Consider the following 23,057-nt stretch of genomic DNA (forward strand, 5'->3'; position numbering starts at 1 on the left):
CTCTCCCTGACCTCCTGCCTCTCCATCTGCCTGACCTCACCTGCCCTGAAGGCCATGATCTTGGGCTCCTGTTTCAAGAGTAGGCTTCTGGGACTCTCCTTCTCTGGCTCTCTGTGGCTTCCATTCAGATATCCTAATGCTTACTTCATCCTGAGACTCTGTCCTTTGCTTTTTGGACTGGATCTGACATTTGCTAGGTACCTGTCTAGGTGCCCCCATCTGCTCCTGGAGTTCATGAGGCTTGCTGCCCCCACCTCCTGCAACACATGAGAGGCATAGGTCACAAGGCAGATAGAGCTTCACTTTTCCTGAGATAACACCAGCCCAACACTCAGAGGACTTTTCAATGAGCATTCTCTAGTTAAACTGCTTTACAGTTAGATACTATGGCCATGCGTTCTTTATAAATACATTAATTGTCTGATTGAAATAAAAGGTATTAATTCTTTACATTAGGAAGGAAAGTGGTAAGGGAGTCCATAACAGTACTTCCAGGCTGACAATTGAATGAGTTAGAAAGTTCTAGAAGTATGGGAAGAAAGTAAAGGACACTCAAGAAAAATGTTATCACATAGCACTTATGAACTGAAAAATATACCAAAGACATGTGTGGATGATCCAACCCCCTAGACAACTTGAACAGATAAGTAATTATCTTCAAGAAGCAGATTGAATGGGGAGAGCCACTGATTATCAAGGAAAGCTGGTTAAATGTAGGCAAGTTGAGATGTTATTACAATCATAATGATATTTATTGAGTGCATGCTGTATGTTGGGCTGTAAACACTTTACCTATATTAGCTCACTTAATCCCCACAAAAACAGCAAGGTCAATATTACTATTGTTATTATTACCATTTTACAGAAGAGGAAACTGAGGCAAGGAGAGGATACATAATTTGTCCCAAGCTCCATAGCTGAGAGAGGGGGGGTTTAAACCCAAGTAGTAATGGTCTGGAAATGCCCTCACAAGCTTAAACCGTATGGTGAGGAACACAGATCACATGCTCTTTTCTGATGTATTTTCAGAGCTTTCTGGGAAGCAATGCAGCCTCTGTAAGGAACATATTATAGAGCCTATAACAGAGGAAATAGGAGCCTACTGTGGAAGTGAACCCATAGGAGCAAGGTTCCCAGCTCCTATGGAGGGTGAAATCCTGACAGGAAATTCTGTAGCCAGGCATACAAGTACAGACATGGCTACTGAGTAAGACTTGTGAAAGTCTAACTCTTACCACAACTGTGAGCACAGAACAAGTTTAGCAAAACTTTCCACACCACAGCAGACAGAGCCTTGGGTTTTCAATATCGACATTCTGAAAGGTTACTTATCCCAACATAAGTTGTTGTAGCCTTGAAAAGTCCAGTGGTACAACATTCAGGGAGAAAATTTGTAAAATAAATTCCAGCAAATTGAGCCTGACATTTAGGGGGCTTTGTACTGATTTTTAAGGAAAATTCTTAACACAAAAACCTGAAGGGGATAAGAAGAGGACTTCCCAAGATGTGCCACTACAGCATGTGGAATATTTTGAGCTAAAGGCAATGGAGACCCTGAGGGCTCAAGAGAAACTTTTCACTTTCCCATAAAGAATTTAAATTGGAGGCCTTGCCCATAATAAGACTTATTACCGGAAATAAATTTTTATGACCTATCTGTATGGCAGGACAAACATCTAACTACTGAACATCTCCACTTCTTATCATCCTGTGAATTACCCTTCTCCCCTCAGATGCCCCAGGCCCCTATCTGATTCCTTGGCTCAAGACGGCATAAATATCTCATTTTACATTTCTATCTCTGAACCTCTCATGTACATGGAGATCTTTGAGCCTCTCGTGTATGTGGGGTCTTTGACTCTTTCATGTATATGGTATTCCCATATGTACCAAATTAAATTTGATTTTCTCCTGTTAATCTGTATCATGTCATTTTAATTCTTAGACTGGCCAGAAGAATCTAGAAGGATAGAGGAAAATTTCCTCCTCCTCCACAGTTGGCATAGCCGGCAGAATAAACTTCCCCAACTGGACTGTGCTCCCCTCAAATCTGCTGCAGCTGAGAGATCCTGAGACATCTGACAAGCACCAGCAGAAGGCGCTTAGATCATAGCTTAGGGAACCTCACTCTATTCTTTTCAAAGTGGGCGGGGGGACACATGATTCCCTATGTTTGGAATGGTTGTTTAAAAATAGCGTGCCTCATAGATACTGCCTTTATTTTCTTAGGCTAACTCTGGGAGCGAACATTTTGGATCTTGTGAGGGCTACATCCTTTGTACTCTCCTGTGGAGATGCCTCTTGCATCCATGATTAAGCCGTAAAAAGGCTTATTGGTTTGAGTTGCTGTTAAGAGCCTCCTTGTCAATGACCAGACAATGGATCCTTTGAATTGGAAAAACTTCCAAATTAGAAAAACAAATGTTTAGAGATCTCTCATATTGGTATAATGGCTAGCCATTAAGACTCCCTTAATAAGATGGAAGGACAGAAATTAGAACAAAAATCAAAGTCCACTCAGACCCCTTCTTATTTGCCTTCAGACATTTGCAGATACTGTAAAAAAAAAAAATCAGAACATCGGAATTAGGATTGTCTAGCACTTAAGACGAAAAGGAGAAAAAAAATAATAAAACAGCTAGACTAAGGGACTCCTTAACGAGATAAAAGAATAAAAATTTAGGGGCCAGCCTGGTGGCGCAAGCGATTAAGTGCGCGCGCTCCGCTGTGGCGGCCCGGGGTTCGCCGGTTCAGATCCCCGGCGCGCACTGACGCACTGCTTGTTAAGCCATGCTGTGGCCGCGTCCCATATCAAGTAGAGGAAGATGGGCACAGATGTGAGCTCAGGGCCAGTCTTCCTCAGAAAAAAGAGGAGGATTGGCATCGGATGTTAGCTCAGGGTTGATCTTCCTCACAAAAAAAACAAAAAGAATGAAAATTTAGACTTAAAACAAAAATCCAACGTAAAACCTCCTTCTTAAAATCAAGCGCTGTTTTAGATTCCCTTTTCCTACGAGATTTGCAGAGAGCACTCCAGCCTAATCTCTAAGAGTATACAGGTTACTCATGTAAATGCTGAAAGCCAGAAAATGAATTTAGCAGAAGCACCTGGGACAGGCAGTAGGGCTCACTTTGCTGGAGTCTATAATCAGGCTCTGCCAGCTTCAGGCCTTCCTGTGCAATATCCTTTGTGGACATATCCCAAAATCCCCTCCCAAGGAATTCATATCCCCTGGACAACAGCCGTTTTACCTCCATTCAATGGCCGTTCTGTAATGCCTAGTCAAGAGAGGAAAATAAAATTTCACATTGTCCTTCCTTTCCAAATCCAGACCCATTGGCTACTGACTCTTTCTCTCCCAGGGATAGCTATTGCCTTCTGGCTTATCCTGTTTTGTGTCTTAAGGGCTTGGCTTGGCTTTCTGCCTGCTTGGGATAGGCAAGCTATTGGTTCTTCCTTTTGGCTATCTTTGGTTAGTGACTCTGGATCTTGGGACAGTAGTAACCTTTGAGGATGTCTCTTGGGTCCATGGAGTTGTTTAATACTGCCAGAAATATTTACTGTTTGTCCCCGCTAAAAATTGGCAAGATGTTTAAAATAATTTTTTAGTAGCTGTATTGTCAAAAGTTGGTCAGAAATTGGAAGCTGATATTCAGAGCCTGATAGGAATTTTTTGTAGGCCTTCTTCCCTAAGTTAAAATAAAACTATGTACCCAGAGGGAAAGAAGCAAATTAGGGATAATGTAGTTGAACAGGTAGATCAACCTACAATGTCATTTAAGTTACAACAGCAACTGTCCTTATCTTTCAAATCTTTGAAAAACTGAAAATGCAACTCTAGAGGCAGTTCAGATTCCACACATTTCCTTTCACCAATCCCCAAAACCTCCCCTATTTATCTCAAAAGGCTTGTAACCTCTTCAAGAACTCTTATCTAGACCATCCCCAATTCCTAAGACTGAAGGACACAAAAAAAAAGAAAAAAAGAAGTAAATGGCTGTAGAAGCACCCTTGCCCAAAGTCTAGCATCTTAAGTGCCTTCTCCGCAAATATTAGTAGAAAAAAGCTTTAGCTATCTAAGTAACCTTAATTTATTCCATCTCCAGAAACACAGTTTGGATCCAACTGTTGTTTTAAAAACTACTGAGTTTTGCATTATCATACCCATCTCACGGCTAAAATTTTTAAATGAAAATTATCTAAGATCTCTACTTGTGTCTGTCTATGTATCTATGTATGTTATATATATGTGGTATTTTTCTACCTCCAAATGGTATTAGCAAAATTAATTTCTAAAAGAGCTCTATTTAATTGGCTTAAAGTAAGAGCTTATATAAATTATTTCTAAATGTAATAGAAACTAACCCAAATGTTTTTCAAGTTAACATGATATAAAATAATCTTTGGTAAATAAAAGCTTGTTTAAGTTTGTTGGTTTGATTAAAATAGGCATATCTTTAGAGTTATCAGCATTGGCTATAATACAGACATGCAACTTTTACTCTACCTGGGTTATTAATTAGATAAGTTCATGTTATCTCTGTTACAAAATTTGTCAGCAAAAAATAAAATCATGGGGCCAGCCCAGTGGCATAGTGGTTAAGTGCGCGTGCTGCGCTTTTGCAGCCTGGGGTTTGCAGGTTTGGATCCCAGGCACAGACCTACACACCACTCATCAAGCCATGCTGTGGCAGCGTCCCACATGCAAAATGGAGGAAGAGTAGCACAGATGTTAGCTCAAGGACAATCTTCCTCAAGCAAAAAGAGGAAGATTGGCAACAGATGTTAGCTCAGGGCCAATCTTCCTCACTAAAATAAATACATAAACAAATAAAATAAGATAAAATAAAAATAAAGAAAATAAAATGATAGCTTTCTGCTTTAAAATCTCATGAAATTTTCATGAATAATCTAAGTATGATTGTTAAGAACAAATGAATTATACAGATGTTAATGAAATAAGAATTTTTAGGTGCAATAATTATATTTTATGGAATGTGTACTTGAAAATAGCTTCCAAATCTTTTTGGTAACTTGAAACCTTAGAGTTTTGCTAAGTTAAATGATGAGAAGTCATTGAATATCTAGATCATTTCCAAATAAGATAAAATACTAAAACATTAATTGCTGCACAAATCTAAGTTTACCTACTTTTGACCTCTTATTACAGAGAAACTAAAAGATAAATTTGGGTCTGTTAGCAAATCTTGTGCTTTATTGAAAGACTGTACTATGAAGAAATGTATGTTTCTAGAAATTATGAAATGAACTTATAAATTTGCCAAACTAAAAAATGCTGGTGTGGCAGACAGTTCACAATTGCTCACTTCTTAGTTTTTACTAGAAATTAGGATTTCTGAAGGTTAGAAATTCTAAGTAATATATGTAATTAAAACTACTAAGATAATAAACATCTTAGTATAAAATGTGTGTTTCTGTAAAAAAGAGGAGGGAAGCATAGGACAAAATCTGAATGTAAAAAATAATGTTATAGAAGCTTTATGGAAAAGGAACCCTGAGAAAAGAGTTTTATGCATAGTCAAGCTGGTTAAGATTGGAATTAATTTAATTAAGTAAATGAGTTTTAATATCAACAGTAAGCTGGTTCAAAATTAGAATTTGGTTTTCTCTCTGTTAAAAGGACAAGGTTTTCTTGGCCTGTTAGTATGCTCTTGATAAAGAGATTATGAAAGATTTTTCTTTATCTTTGAGTAGTCTGCTCAAAAGGCAGGGATTTTATGTTTTATTAAAATAATTTCCTGTGTTGTTTTTATCAGGTCTCTAATTACAAGAACTAAAGTTTTTCTTAAAACCATTTAACTTTCTGTATTTGCCTAAGAGTCTTTAATTGTCACTGTAGTTAAATGGATAACTAAGCAGTTTTCACAGTGCTCTATGATCCTGTTTTTGAAAAGTGTTTTAAACTTTTTGATATCTTTGACAATCTTCCCCAAATCAAATTCTATATGAAATCTTTTTGACCTCTAGCTAACTTTGGGATTTTTCAGAGAATCCCTGAAACATCTCAAAGGATTTGTTCTCTCTCCTTATAAAAAGAGGGATATTAAACTAATTAGGCTTATTTACTATGTTAAATTACATGAGAAGCATTGTCAAATAAGAAGTAACATTAAGCCTCTTTATGTTGTGTCTGTATAGGCATATATTAGAAGTGTTCAAGAAATTGTGTGAAATTCCTGGAAATCTGATGTGTTCTGGCATAAAATGTTACCTGTCATTAAAATTGAGGCTCACGCTAAAAGAACTGAATCTGAATGTCAATAAAACACCCTAGCTGACTTTCACGGAAGGGCAACAACAGAATCTATAAAGATTATGACACATGGAGATGAAGTCCATTCTGCTTCTGCCAACACTGACTCTTCATTGCCAGACTTTTGCCATCTTGATATCCTTGTAACATGGTAACAGTCTTCTCTTGAATCAGAGAAATTAAAATGAGTAAACAATGGCTATAAATTAAACAAACAGTCGGGGTTATGGGAAACCCAAGACTGCCACTTCGTTCTTCCCAGCTCCCTGGCAAACCCCATTTTTCAGTTTTTTGCATTCCTTCACCCACCATAGGAAGAATTATTTTCGTCCCCCGAGGCCTCAGACCTCCTCCTTCTGGATTTCTTGAGCACCTGCAGCTAAACTTCATTCAACTGCTACTTAGTATGGCTTATCAATATGTTCTTGTTATTGCATGTATGTTTTCTGGGTGAGTTGAAGTCTTCACTTACTACAAGGCTAATGCTCTCACAATGGCAAAGAAACTGTTATAGAGTGGTTTCTCACCTGGGGTACACCTTCCATAATCTCCAATGATCAAGGTACCCACTTCACTGGGTAAATCGTACAAGCCTTAGTGAAAAGCTTACAAACTTCTTAAAATTATCATTGTCCCTGTCACCCTCAATCATCAGGCAGGGTCAACAAAACTAATGGAAAAACTGGACTCGAGCAGAACAAATGTTAATTACACAGGACTGAATGAACTGATAAATATGATTATAATTCTTATGACTCTGAAATATTACTGTTTTTATAATCCTTTGTTTTCCAGATACAAGGATTTTTCTTTCTCCTAAGCTAACTATGACTACAGCAATTGGTAAATTATACCTTTGTAAACATAATTGAACCATTTATCTTTTTCTCCCTACCTGATCACTCCAGAATTCAGAAATTTAGTGAGCATTCTTATTTTCATAGCAATATAGTTATTTGCATAAGTTCAATAAGAATCTGTTCTCCTTGTAACAGGACACAATTGGAAACTGGTTATATTACCAAGGCTGTCGCTGGAACGTCATACTTGAGAGAGAATGTGCATAGACTCAGGTATGCCCAGACAGCTTTAAGAAACTAAGATTGACTATGAAGCCAAAAAAGCCCCTTGGAAATGTTGGCCTGGTACCTTGCTTATAGGGTTCCCAGGAGCCTTACCAGGTGAGTAAGAAAAGTCACTTCCTGGCGGGTACAGGAACCTCAGGATATTTTGAGAACCTCGAGAAGGGAGAAATTCATCCAAATCTATAGGTATTGCAGGTGAGTCTGATGGCAGGTCTTTGGCTTGGTCTCCTGGTCTCAAGGGGCCTTTAAGAGTTCAATCTGGAGATTCCTTACAAAAGGCTCCAGCAAAGCAGATTTAAAAGAGCCTATATGATGAATCGCTATTCTTGCTGCACTTAGGAAAATAACAGGCCAACTTTCTTGAAACTAGACTTATTTTACAGACAGATTAGTTTTACTGTGATTATCTTTTATAAAACCGGGGGTGATTTTAGAGAGAAAAATTATGTTTCAATAAAACTGTAATACACCTTTGTGGATATTAGAGTCTAGCTTCTCATTGTCTTTTAAGGTTTATTACCTATAAACTGGACTGGATCCTGAATTCTAGTCTCCTCCAATATCTGGCCACAATCCTCCAAATGAAGGTATCCCATTTTTTCCCACCTTTTGGTTTGGAATCATTAAGAACTAAAACTGCCCTTTTTCCTGAAGCCCTGCAAACTGAAGCTGAACAACTTGATATAAATTTCAGATAAATCACCACAATGGCTTATGTATGGACAATCTTTACACTTGTTGTACAGGACACTCAGAGAGATCATCAGAGACATTCAAACTGCAAAGTAGGAAAATCTGTCAGATTGCTACTGCTGGCCCTCACTCCATCTGAAAGTGCTTCAAGCCGGACATCTAGAAATATTCTTAACTGGCTACCCTCAGAACTCAGAAACTGGGACTATAGTTTACTCCAATCATTAGCCATTGTTTTGTTTTGTTTTGTTTTTTTGTTTCCCTAAAAATGCCTCTTATTAAATACCTGATTGCTTGCAGGTTAGGCCTAAATTTGGGAGTCCACCTGTATCACCACCTCCTGAAATGAGATACAATTGTTTGACTGAACTGACCTGTTCTCAGAACTAAAAGACTGGTTCAATGAGACAGAGCAATCTACCAACCCAACTTATGGAATGTGAAACTTATCATGAAGTTTCAAAGGCAGGACTGAAGGGGTTCAGAACAGGCCTCCCCAAGATGTGCCACTTCAGCATGTGGAATATTTTGAGCTAAAGGTGTAAAAGACCCTGTGGGCTCAAGAGAAACTTTTACCTTTCCCTTAAAGAATTTAAATTAGGGGTCTTGCCCATAATAAGAGGTACTACCAGAAATAAATTTTTATGACCTATCTGCATGGCGGGCAAATATCTAATTACTAAACATATCCTCTTCTTATCATCCTGGGAATTACCCTCCTCCCCTCTGATGCCCCATGTCCCTATCCCATTCCTTGACTCAAGATGGCATAAATAACTCATTTTAACTTTCTATCTCTGAACCTCTCGTGTACATGGGGACTCTGAACTTCCCATGTATGTGGGGTCTCTGACTCTCTCATGTATGTGGAGTTCCTGTACATATGATATTAAATTTGATTTTCTCCTGTTGATCTGTTTCATGTCAATTTAATTCTTAGACCAGCCAGAAGAACCTGGAAGGGTAGAGAAAAATTTCTTCCTCTCCCACATACCCAAATCTAAGGATGCAACTCTATAGCTAAATTTTACTCCAAGGGCAAAGAGATTTCCAGGTGAAGCCAAATGCATCCTTAGATAATTCAGAGAAACCGTTCACATAAAAAGAACTGCAAGCTTTATTGAAAAGGCCTCCTGCTGTTTGTTCAGCAACAGCATGAGAGTCCTCATCCCAAATTGTTCTCAAATCCTGATTTGTTTGAAAATCAATCCAAATGTCTCTTCACCAGCCCCATTCCCTTCTAGTAAATTTTATTAAGCAATAAATTCACATCAAACACTATTCATTGGGAAACTTCAGAAGAAACTAGTCAAATTCACTATACAGTGAACACCCCAAAGAAATCAACATTCCTCTTTCACATTTTTTCATAGGGAGAGCCACTGAGATCTTCCCCACATCCCCACACTGGGGCATGACTCCCAGGAAGGGGTCTTGGCACAGATAAGGAGTGAAAAGCTTGCAGAGCTGAGACTTCTGCATTAAAAAGCCATGTGGCTCCAGCCATGTTCTAAACGTTCTTAGCTCAAGACCTGTAGTTAAGTCTAGAGTTTATAGCTGACTCCTGAAGGCACTCAGCTGCAAGCTTTCTTGCCAAAGGCACAAAGCAGTAAGCTCAAGGTGCTTCCTGGCCCTGACTCAGCCAGTGTGGAAGAACTCCCTGTTGACAGTGGTGCAGGAGCAGCTCTGAGCCTTCTCTAAGAGAGTTCTGAAAAGTATTATCCTACCAAAGGGGATGAAAGTTTCTTTGAAAGCCTTTCTCCTAGCCTGCTCAGAGACAAAGACAAAAACCATAACACATGGGAAGGACCAATGTCCCACACACTGCTGACTGATATTATCTGAGTGTTCTGCTTTTGAAAACATTTTGCTTATAAAAGAGAAACTGTTTCCATCACTAAGTGTCCCTGGAGCAAGTCATCTGCTTTCATGGTCTCAAGGACCTCATCTGTAAAATGAAGAGTTGAATTAAACTGATTGTTGAGGCCCCATTATATAATGTCTGGTAATGACAACTGTCAGAAGTTGTCAAATATTGACAATTTCATATGGTTTGATATATACACCCACACTCACTGTGCATACACTCTCACAAACATTTACTCACTCATTCAATAAATATTTATTCCCTGCTAGGAGGAAAATTTTGCAAATCATATATCCAATTATGGGGTTAATATTCAAAATATACAAAGAACTCATACAACTCAACAACAAAAAAACAAACAACCCAATCAAAAAATGGGCAGAGGATGTGAACAAACATTTTTCCAAAGAAGAGATACAAACAGGCAACAGGTAGATGAAAAGACGTTCAACATCACTAATTATTAGGGAAATACAAATCAAAACTACAATGAGATTTCACCTCACACTCCACAGAATGGCTATTATTAAAAAGACAAGAAATAACAAGTGTTGGAGAGGCTGTGGAGAAAAATAAACCCTCATACACTGCTGTGGGAATGTAAATTGGTACAGCCACTATGGAAAACAGTATAGAGATTTCTCAAAAAATTAAAAATAGAAATGTCATATGATCCAGCTATTCCACTTCTCAGTATTTATCCAAAGAACATGAAAATACTAATTTGAAAAGATATATGCATCCCTACGTTCATTGCACCATTATTCACAATAGCCAAGATTTGGAAGCAACCTAAATGCCCATCAACAGACGAATGGATAAAGAAGATGTGGTATATATATACAATGGAATACTACTCAGCCATAAAAAAAGATGAAATCTTGCCTTTTGTGACTACATGGATGGACCTTGAGGGTATTGTGCTAAGCAAAATAAGTCAGACAGAAAAAGACAATTACCATATGACTTCATTCATATGACCATATGTGAAAGATAAACAGACAAACAAATACATAAAAATGGAGAATAGATTGGTGGTTACTAGAGGGGTAGGGAGTAGGGGGTGGGTGAAAAGTGTAAAGGGGCACGTATATATGGTGACAGATGGAAACTAGACTCTTGGTAGTGAACACAATGCAGTCTACACAGAAGTTGAAATATAGTGATGTACACCTGAAATTTATATAATGTTATAAACCAATATGACCTCAATAAAATAAATTTTAAAAAATAGGGCCGGCCCCATGGCTTAGCGGTTAAGTGCGCGCACTCTGCTACTGGCGGCCCGGGTTCGGATCCCCGGCGCGCACCGACACACCGCTTCTCTGGCCATGCTGAGGCCACGTCCCACATACAGCAACTAGAAGGATGTGCAGCTATGACATACAACTATCTACTGGGGCTTCAGGGGAAAAATAAATAAATAAAATTATTAAAATATATATATATATATGTGTGTGTGTGTTGCCTGCTAGATGCCAAGCACTCTTCTAGAGGCTGAGGATATAACAACAAACAACACAGACAAAGCCCTGTTTACTTGGAGCTTACTATCTAGGAGTGGCTGAAAGCAAAATAATACACAAATACATGTCAGGTAGTAATAACTGCTATGGAGAAAAATAAAGAGGCTGTCAGAGTTGGGTAAGATGTTCTATTTGATATATGATCAGGAAAGACCCCTCTGAATGAGGTGACATTTGGGCAGAGCTCTAAAAGATATATGGTAAGGGAGCGAGCTATTGGATATTTGCAGCAAGGAGGTTCCAGGTAGAAGCAACAGTATGTGCAAAGGACCTGAGAGGGAACCATCTTGACCTATTCAACATTCAAAGAACTACAAGGAAATTAGCATGCATGAGAGAGAGAATGATCGAGGAGGAGAGTGGAAGGAGATGAAGTCAGAAAGATCATCAAGGTCTGGCAAAGCCTTGATTTTATTCTGAGTGAGATGGGAAACCAGTGGTGTGTTTTGAACTTTGGAATGGCATAATCTGACATACGCGCTTAAAAGATTATTCTCACTGCTGTATGTGGCAAACAGACTTAGCAGGACAAGGGTCTCCCTCTGACCAGGGAGATCAGTTAGGAGGCCATTGCAATAATCCAGATGAGGAATGTTGGTGGCTTGCACCAGGTGAAGCTGATAAGAACTGGATATATTTTGAAGGTATAGTCAATAGGATTTGCTAATGTACAGTATGGAGAGTGTGGGAGAAAGAGAAGAGTCAAAGATGACTCCCAGATTTTTCACTTAAATAAGTGAAATGATTGAGCTTCCATTTACTGAACTCGGAAATACTATGGAAGGAACTTATCTGAGGTGGTGGAAGACAGAAATCTGGATGTTTAATTTTAGACATGAGAAGTTTGAGATGACTTTTAGATAACTTATGAAAGTGTGATATTAATGCCACAGGCTTCCAAAATCTTCTTTGGAGAATGATTTAAAATATAATCCCTAATGATATCGCTCACATCTTCTGCTTGGGAACTGTCCAGAGAATACCTGTGACCAGTGGTGTACTGGTAAATGTTTAATAAACTGTTCTCCAGGGGGAAAACATTCCCTAATTTGTCTCATTTGCTGATTTCCACCGTGCAAATACTCTCCCCGTGGCCAATTTCAAGCTACCAATGTGAAGTCAGCAACTGCGGAGAGGGGACGAGATGCGCACGGTTGGCTCTCCCACACAAGTAAGAGCAGCAGGCTCCAGTGCCCACTGCAATGACCTCTTCCCCAAGCCCCCTCACACTCTCCGCAGAAGAGAGAGAAAGAGGGGCAGCAGGAACAATTTTAGACGACGAGGTGATGGCTTTACGTAGTTATCCTTTAAATACCTTTGCAGGGAGTTTGAAAAAACAGGTTGCGAGAAAGGCTGAGGCATTTGTATTATAAACAGCTGCCTTGTTGTTGTAACAAACTGATCCAAGATCTGACGTTAATCATCTCTAATGTAAAACAAATTTACTCTCAAATTTCAATGGGGGGTAGGGCAGGACGGGGGAAGACGGGGTCCCTGGTCCCACTGATGGTCCTCCAAGTCGTTTTTGAAAGGAAGGAAAGAGCCATCCTCAATATTTGTTTCTAGTTTCCGAGCCCAGATTCCCTGTCTGAATCAGTCAGGGAATACCAGATCACTTGCAAATTTGGGGTGAGAAAAAAAATTGCTCTAGGCTGTAACCTGCTCCTGGAGAGAACCATTTTCTCAGGCCAATGAATGACATTAGGTTTGTGTTAGCAAACTGTTGTCCAGTTGGCAAATTAAAGATTCTTAGGAAAAGCTTTTTTTCCTTCTCCACCCTAGAACACGGGGTCTTAACCTTCTTTGCATTTTTAGAATCAGTTGGGGAAATTTTTTAGGTGGGGGGGGCACACTCAGAGAATCAGGTCCAATTGGTTGGTGAGACCTGGGTGTGAGTTTTTGTTTTTCGGGGGTTTTTTGGTGAGGAAGATTGGCCCTGAGCTAACATCTGTTGCCAATCCTCCTCTTTTTGCTTGAGGATGATTGTTGCTGAGCTAACATTTGTGGCAATCTTGCTCTATTTTGTAGGATGCCGCCACAGCATGGCTTGATGATGCAGGTCTGCGCCCAGGATCCGAACCCACAAACCCTGGGCCGCTGAAGCGGAGCGGATGAACTTAACCACTACTCCGTTGGACCGGCTCCTGGGTGTGTGTGTGTTTTTTAGATGCTCCCCATGTGTAGCCAGGGCTGCAAACCACTGCACTAGAAGCTGAGTAATGAGTGGTTAGTTAGAATCAACCTGATCACTTCATGGTTGTTGAAAGAACTCTCAAACACAAAGACAAGTGGCTCAGTGAGGCGGAAGAGGGCTGGGAATTAGTGAGCCCGGAATTCTAGACCTATTTCTGCCATTTAGCATATGTCCATGGAAAAGCTATTGAACAGTGTGGACTCCAGAGAGTTAGGACAGAGGGCCTCTAGTTTCACTCATCTCCCTGACTTTCTGTTGTCTGCTCAGAGAGGGAAGCTGTATCACAGAAGTTTCACTTCGGCACCTACTAAGGAAGCCATCTGTATGGAGTGAGGGCGTGTTTTCATAAGAATGGCAGCTATGGCTGTTGTTGCTTACAACTAATCAAAGAGCTGGCAAAACATCTTGATAAGGAATGCTTCAGCATAACAAGGATGGACTAAAGATTTGCCCAAAATAAAGCAATGTGTCTGGGTTGGAGAGTCAGGTTGATGCACAATCCTAGCCTTTCCCAACACCCACCCCTGAGTTTAGTTTCCTGGTTTTATCACCTCACACATATGCAGCAGAATTAATGGGAACCCAGCACTCTTCAAAACCCTGAAATTTCACATGGTTTCTGACCAAACAGTAAAGCAACCAAAGGTAAACTAAGAAGTGTACTCTAAAATCAAGCAATAGGGGTTCTTTCCACGAACACCAACAATTAATGATCAATTGCACCAAAATCTCATTATACTGTAAGTCTACATATTCTCACCCTTGTCCTGACTCCCCAATCCAGAACAATCCCATCCCTCCCCGCCCCCCCATGCACACACTCCCCCACTCACACATAGACACAAAATCAGGACCCAAAGGAGTAAAGAGAACAAAGCAGACAAAGCAGAGGGGGTGGAGAATGGACGGCAAGGACTGGTGGTCCAACGGAAGGACAAAGGCCCAGAAAATGACTGTTCCCAAGGAGGATGAAGAAAATCTTCACTAGAAAGCAGAGCCCCAGCCAAGGGCAAGCCCCCACAGGATGTAGGGCCTGATGTACCTCGAGGGACACAGCCACTAGAGGAATCAGAACTGGCTCAGGGCAGGCAATCTCAGCCTCTACTTTTCACACTATACACACTTCCGGCCCATCTCCAATCTCCAAGCATGTCTCTAGGGGAAGCTGGAGAGTAAGAAATGCTGAACTGCCAGTCGCTGCAGAGGCTTTTGATTAAGGGAAGTAAATGGAATGGAAGCTTTATGTTTTAAATCCCTCAAAATAGTTTCCCAAAAAAATGTAGATAGAAAAAGAAGAGGAGCAGAAATGTTCAGGGCTTCAGACTGCAAGGCCAGATGGGGAAAGCAAATAAATTCAGTGCTTTCAACAAGAGAGCAGGGTGATGCTGCCAAACTAGGCAGGGGATTCTCTGTTTTTCTTACCTCTTTTCTCACCCAAGAACACAAGTTATAAATTTCATGGAAATAGATGGTGGAATGAATCAGTTACATTCACAGGTCACCCTTTTCCAAATACAATAGCAAGTTTAGCAAATCTGGTCTGTTGCCTGTGTTCACAGAGTCCCTCTGCCTGATAAGCTGCTTCTGATCCCTCAGGACCCAGCTCAAATGTCACCTCCTCTGTGAGGCCTCTCTGGAATCCCCCAGGTAGAACCAATGGCTCCTTCTCCTTTGTTCCCAAGGCCTTCATCCATACTCTCCAAGGACATATTGTCACGTTGTCATCTAGTTATGTGTCTGTCTGCCCAAATAAACCGGGAGCTCCCAGGGGTTAGAGCTGGACCTTGTTCATTTTCTCACCCCCAGTACCTAATAAATGCTTCCTTAGAGAACAGATGAATGGACAAACACAAAAATACCAGCGAAATTCAGAGAGGGCACTTCTCTGAAAAGGAATCTTAGTCTACAGAAGACAGCGGAGCTGCCCGACCGTGAGACAGACTTTCCTATAGGCAGCGAGTCATCTTTTCTGGAAGTTTGGAAGGGCTGTCAGCAAGATCTCTGCCAGTCTCCTCTGTGTCTCTCTCTATTTATACTCCAGGGCCAGGAGACAGGAGGAGACTGTCTGAACTCAAGCACAATGGTCTGCAAGCAATACCTTCTCTGCATTTATTCTTGGCAAGGATCCCCAGGGGTTAGGTTTCCTCTAGAAAGTGGCCACTGAGAGAGGGAAATTTTAGTTTTTAAATTCTCATGCTATTTCCAAAGCCATTGACAGAAACTTTAAATATCTGCTTAGTAATCCTCAAGTTGCCAAAATTCACCCTTAAGCAAAAAGACTATGTGTATAGGCATTGCAAAAGTCGCAGACTGAAAAAATTCCAGGTTACCAGAAAGGAAGCAGCAAAAAAAAAAAAAAAAAGTAAAACTGAAGAGATCTTTAAGAGAGCAAGAAATTTTGGAGAGGGGATATGAAAACACCAGCCTATCCAAGTATTTTAACTGTGTAATGGGGCAAAACAAGAGTTCAGTAAAATATTTGGGCTTTATATACGTAATGAGCCTAAAAACAAATACATACACACACACATATAAAGCAACTATTAATCTAACTTGCCAAAACCTCAATTTGCTCCCTTTTAGAAAAAGAAGCAAAAGCCACAGTGATTGAGAGCACATGTTTAGATGCAAGACCTGAACTGAATCCCTCTCCCCAGCCTTCCAGCTGCTAGACCTTGAGCAAGCTACTCAAGCTCCCTGAGCTTCAGTTTCTCTAGCTGGAAAATGGGTGGTTGTGAGGCCTCATGAGGAGCTGCATGTAAAAGACCTCAGCACTGTGCTAGGCATGGAGAAAGGGCTCAGGAAGTGGTAAGTGGCAGCAATAGCAGTAGAAGTCTTCAGAATCATTATAACCATCATCACAATAACAAGAAAACAAATGGATGTCAGGAATTTAGGAGGAAAGGAAAAAGTCCCAGTTGCAGGAAGAATCTCCTGAACTTTCTTCTGTAGCTTCATCTCTTGTTTATCAAATGCCTTGGTCTCTCTCTAGAATCCTCAATAATGAAAGAAAGATCCAATTATGGTCACGGAATTTACAGGAAGGGTATTAAAACATTTCAACAAGCTTTCCAACCAAATGGTTGAGACAAAAAGGGTTTCTTTTCTGAACATTCAATTACTAGAAAAGCCCCACACCCTAGGAGCTTAGTTCTTCTAAGTTTGAACTGTTCATTGGTTTCAGGAGGCCTGAGAGACTGCCTAAATACAGATTTCTTTCTAGAAGTTGCATCAGAGAGTTTCCACTTGTTATGTCCTCAACAGTCTGGAGGAATTGAATACACACCCCAAGAGGACGCCTTTTTTGGCATTAAAAATGAAGCACCGGAGCCAAGCACCAACCCCAAGTCCAATGGACTTGGTAATAATTGAGTCCATTCCTGGAGACGGCACTCTGTCACCAGAGACTTGAAAAACTCAGCAGGACAAAGTCGTCCTCAATTTTATTACAGGTTTTCAAGGGTAAAGACCACACATTTAAAGTGTATAGTGTGTGTATGTGTGTGTGTGTGTGCATGTGCACACACACAACAAAAACAGGTATGAGGATTATGAGCCGTGCCCCATACCTGGGTCTGCCTGTCATGTTGAAGATGATCTGAACTTGCACAAGTCAGTTCATCTATGCCAGAAAGAATAAAAAGGAAATAAAGACATTTTTAAATCACCAATGAAACCCAGCCAACTTACGAGAATCAGTGCTTAGTCCATTCAGGCTGCTGTACAGAGCACCATGGACCGGGTGGCTTATAAAAAACAGAAATTTATTTCTCATAGTTCTGGAGGCTGAGAAGTCCAAGACCAAGGCCCTGGCAGATTTGATGTTCGGTGAGGGCCCATTTCCTCGTTCATAGACAGCTGTCTTCTCACTGTGTCCTCACATGTCCTAAGGGGCAAGGGAGCTCTCTGAGGTCTCTTTTATAAGAGCACCAATTCCATTCATGAAGGCTCCACCTTCGTGACCTCATCATCTCCCAAAGCCCCCACCTCCAAGTATCATCACATTGGGGGTAAAGATTTCAACACATGAATTTTGAGCAGAGACACTCAGTCTATAGCCAGTTCCCATAATCAAGAAACAAATAAATTAAAATGGCACATTTCTACAAACTTCATTTTTGTCTGACTTTAGAATAAATAATACAAGTTGGCATTTGGGTTAGGAATTTTTTATTCTTTTCCATTGCAGTTAATCAATCTTTAGCATTTGGGTTGAGGGAATGGCAATTACAATATAATTACATTCCATAAGCATGGACCAAGTGATGATTGCAGAATTATACTTGGTAAGAGAAAGAAGCCATTCTCAGATAAAAAACATGCTGGATAAAAGAGTGGATAATGGGGGGCCAGCCTGGTGGTGTAGTGGTTAAGTTGTGCACTCTACTTCAACTGTCCCAGCGTTCGCAGGTTCAGATCCTGGGTGCGGACGTACACACTGCTCATCAAGCCATGCTGTGGTGGCGTCCCACATACAAAATAGAGGAAGGTTGGCACAGACGTTAGCTCAGGGACAATCTTCCTCAACAGAAAAAAAGAGTGGATAATGGTAGATAATTGGGACTTGTCTTATCATGTGTGTGCCTCCATATTATGTATGCGAGTATATATATATACACACATATGCAGCAAATCAATGCCAATATTATATGTGTGTATATGCATATTTATATGTATATATCTGGATATACATTCATGTATATGTATAACATGGGGCTGTTGCGTATATATTTCTATGTACATGGGTGTATATGTATGGACATATGTACATATATAGGCATTGAAAAATTCACGTGTATGAACAATACATGTGTGTGTTCTTGTGAAGCTTCATCCTCACAAAAGAATTTGTCTCATGAGCCCTGTCTATAGCTGAAATACGGCCTTGTTTTAGGAAACATGTTTTCCATTTATTTGGTTTATCATCCCCTGGTTGTTTCCTTCCTCCAGTAAAGAAATGCTGAACCTACGACTCCTTCCCTCCACTCCATCAACTCACCTGCCCTCACTGGGAAAAGCTAAGTCTTGCCCACTCTTGCAGGGCTGTGACTCACACCATCCTACTCTATGGACAGCCCCGAGTGGCCCCATGACTGTTGTAGGTGACTGTCTCTATCAGTCCCAACTCCTTCCTCCTGTGGCCTTTTGTCTGCCCTAGTAGAGTGCAGATTTTGGCGAGAAGGCTCATCCAGGCAGTCTCTATGGGACATGTGACATCTGGATCCAATAACACCTTATAATAAAATACCTCCTGTAGCCAGGATCAAGTCACATCCCCTATGTTCATTGTGAAAGTCATCTGTCTCTCTATGCTACAAAGTTTCTTAAGAGGGCGTGGATTTAAGCTCAGACTTTTATATAAATATGACCCTGCTGCCCTTAAGAAAATGTGTGAAATTTTCTAACTGGTAAAGAGTTTTTGTTGCTATGTGTGCCTACTCTCCTGAGGCCAGTTGCACATTCTGCCATGCCCCGATTCTCCATTTCTCTTTAGCCTAGGGGATCTCTCCTGAACACACAATGTAGTGTCTTTTCCACCACCTCACTTCCTCAGCCTCTTGAGAGACAAAGGGAAAAATGAATTTTCCTGCCCACAGCACCACCACCCCATTCCCGGCCATGTTATGAGTAGAGTCAGCAGGGTACCAGGGTTCACCTCCATCATGCCTTAGGCAGTCTGTCCTTAAAATGTCTCCACTATTCCATCCACACTCCCGCATCTCCTCTAGGACTCTCCCTCATATCCTCAATTGCCCACTCTCAGAGGCACTCTCCTTGCCCAAAGGAGCCCAATAATCCTGAATCCCTCTTAAACCTTCTCCAGTCTCATCAAAAACATATCACTCTTCTGAGTTCTATGTCTCTAGAGGTGATGGTAGATGATGTGTTACTTCGTTAGTTTAATTATCATCTGATGCATATGCTAGCTAATGGGTTATCTCTTATCAGGAAGAAGATCAATAAAAGGTAAAACTAGAGGTGGGGTTCTAAGAAACCAGTATAGGCTAAAAAAGGAATCATCTGAGGGAGGAGTCATATTTTGGCCCTCTTCTGCCATCCTGTGTAAATGGTCACCAACTCTACACCCAGCAAAACCAGGAGGAGGGGTAGATGACTACCGGAAAGCACTTCGCCAAAAAGTCTAGGTTAAATGTTCCCAATCCTCACCCCTCACCCCTGACCTCTCTCAGAACCACACACAGAGATGCTATTGGCTCCCACGTGGAGGGTGGGCTTCTTCACCCTGCGGTAGGGAGTCCGGCAGACAAACAGCCCTCCAGGGGCTGGGAAGCTTCAATGTGCTTCCCTAAGGGCACCACCGAGGGGCTGGAATACATGGAACTCTCAGGCCAAGCAATCACAAACACTTTTGGCAGGAATGCAAGGGCCATCAAGAAGCTAATTTAGATCCCGCCTGGCTGACTTGGGTCTGGAAGGAACAGAGAAAGAATAAGAAAATTACGTAGCGAATTGTCAGAAGGCAGGAAAGACTCAAGGCCTTGGTCTTAATCATATTCCATGTGAAGATGTTCTGGCATAGTGCATGCGTGAAACCTGCCAAACCTTGAGTAATGGGAACAAACAAGGCAGGAGGGAGAGGGAGGGCTGAGAGCAAGTGGTGGGGAGAGGGAAATCAGGCTGTGTCTGGGTGGTGCCAAACATCTGGGTAAACTGCAAAATGTTTAAGCCAATAGCCAGCCATTCTGTCTATAGAATAGCAAAGATCAAATCTGAAAATGTCTAGGTCACATCGTTGTAATTTTGTTTTCTTTTATTGTTCAGTGCCTGTGCAGATGTTTGCAAGTTCCTTGAGGGCGCAACCAAGGCTTATTTAGTTTCACGTATTTCCACCTTAGCACTTAGAACACGTCTGGCACCTGGTAGCTACTCTCCATGTGTTTGAGGAAGGGAGAGGGTGAAGGAGGGATGGAAGAAGCCATGTACAGATTACTTCCAAATCCTTAATGACAGGATGACCATATAATTTTATTGCCCAAATTGGGACAACTCTGAGAGTAAAAGGGGGTACTAATACAGGCCCAAGCCATGTGGTCACCCTACTTAATGGCCAGTTATGTATGTCAGGCATTAGAAAGGAACTGCCTGTGTTGTTATTTTCCAAAAACTATAAGTTAGACAAGTTTGGAGTGCACAAGAAATGGCAGGAAGGTCAATGTGGCTGGAACAAAGGGGCGGCAGGGGAGTCGGAAAAGGAGGCAGGAGCAGTCAACGGGAACTTGAACTTCATTCCAGGTATGATGAGGTGCCATTTGGAGGGGTGGGTAGTTTTACCTGAGTCAGTGACAAGATCTGATTTATGTTTTAAAAGATCTGTCTGGCTGCAGTGTGGAAAATGAACTGTAGGAGGCGTAGGTAGCATCAGGCCATTGTGGTCGTCCAAGTGAGAGAGGATGGTGGGTTGGGCTAGGGGTTGGTGGTCGCAAAGGAGGTGGAAAGAAGGGGGTGGTTTTGAGACGATTGGTCTAAGAGGAGTTGCTGATGCAATGGATGTGGGAGGTGAGTTAAGAGAGGCATCGAGGATGACTCCTAGGTTTACTAGAGGCTGAGCCACCAGCTGAGTAGCTGGTGATATACTTTATCTACCTGGGGAAGCCAGAGGAGGTCGGTAGTTTTGCGACAACTTCACTGACTCAGATCCCTTTACAAAAGGGTCATCCTACAATCCTCAGCCACTCCCTGTCTCTTCCCCCTGTTTGCCTCCCTTGTGGCTCTTGACACCGTGTGTAATTGTTTTTTTTATGGGTTTATTTGGTTAATGACTGGTCACCCGAGTAGATTGGTAGCCCCTCGAGGGCAGGAACTTTGCTTTGTTCACCAATATGCCTAGCACAACGCCTAGCATCTAATACGTGCACAATAAATATTTGCTGAAAGGAAAACTGAGATAAATTCTAAAAAATACCAAACTTGAGCTCCAGTACATGCTCTGAACCAGCAAGCTATAGAACATTGGACAAGCTATTGGCCCTGTCTAGTTCTCGGCTCTCATCATGACAATAAAAGATTTGAATGAGATGCTGGCCATAGTCCCTTCGAGCTCAAACATTCTGGGACCATGGTTATGTTTTTTTGATGTTCTCTGGTGAACTCAAATCAGCAAAACCAGAAAGTGGTATCCAAAGCCCTCTGAACCAAAGAAACATTTTTGACCTAGAGCTTGGGAGGGAGGTTTTCCCCAGTGCCCAAGCCCTCATACCAGTGAGTGGTGATATACCATCATCACAGGGAAGCAGCAGGTCAGGTAGAGAAGGCTGGGCTCACTCCCTTGGCTCTTTAGGGAGTCAGGCAGCACATCGCCCCCCTTACAGGTACTGGGTATGTACCAGATGTCCCCATTTTTCCAGGACTATTGGTTGGGGGTCTTACCACTCTGTGAGTCATCGTCAGTGACCCTCTTTCTTTTCCTTCATATCTGTTCCCATTATTCAAATTTGGTGTGTGGTTTATACAATAAGTCAGATCATCTTTGCACTAAAAGTGACTAAGTCTGCTGTCATCTGACAATATAATGCATGATTTTATTTTCTCCTTTCCTCCTTCCTTCTTCCAGCCCCATGTCCAAGAGGGAACTTCGGAATGAGCCCTCTGAAGGCTGTTGCTCTGCCAACAGCCCTGTGACGTCTGGGTCTTCCTGATTCCACGCTTGGCATTCCTGAACCCAACAGCTCCCCTGACCTTTCCTCCTTCCATGCCAACAGGAAAGAGAGCATGGATAAAGGAAATTGACAGATAACCCAAAACCCCAGGTTAGTCATTAGTTAAAACCTCCTGAGCTGCTAATAAGAACCAGAACTCATCCTAGGAATGTTTCCAAACTTCTGCATTTAGGCCAAGTTGGCATAAAGTTGTAGCACTATCTATTGCAGCTCCGTACCACCATGCCTCATGCCAACGGCTACCCCATGCCCAAAGGAAAGCTCCTGAAAACGGGGTCAGAGGCCAGAGTCCTGAGCCCAGATGTACTGCCGATGGTTCCACTCTGCCTATTTCTCCAAACTTTGGATCCCAAGTCCTGTGCCATGTCCAAACACTAGATTCATCTTCTGGTCCACCCTCCTGACTGTACTGGACCTTTGGCCACCAGTCTCTAGCCACACTCTGTGCCCCTTGCCTGACATGGACCCTCATCTACTGTAGGAACATTGACACTAGAGTCCTATGGAATCAAAGAAACCAAATCTTCACAGGCTTACCAGCTGCCCCTATTTTGCATTTTTCTCCACCTTCCCAATTTTCAGCTTGTAGCCTGTTTCAGGTCCTCTCTTGACCTTTCTTAGGCTAGTCTGGGTCTAGAGTCTCCTTTCATAGAACTCCTATTCCAAGGATCCATTGAAAACTTGGTGAGTGGTCACACTGGTGACTGTTTTCTCTGCCAAACACATTCTCTTGCTTACT

Source organism: Diceros bicornis, chromosome 20 (assembly GCF_020826845.1).
Source record: "Diceros bicornis minor isolate mBicDic1 chromosome 20, mDicBic1.mat.cur, whole genome shotgun sequence".
NCBI lineage: Eukaryota > Metazoa > Chordata > Mammalia > Perissodactyla > Rhinocerotidae > Diceros > Diceros bicornis.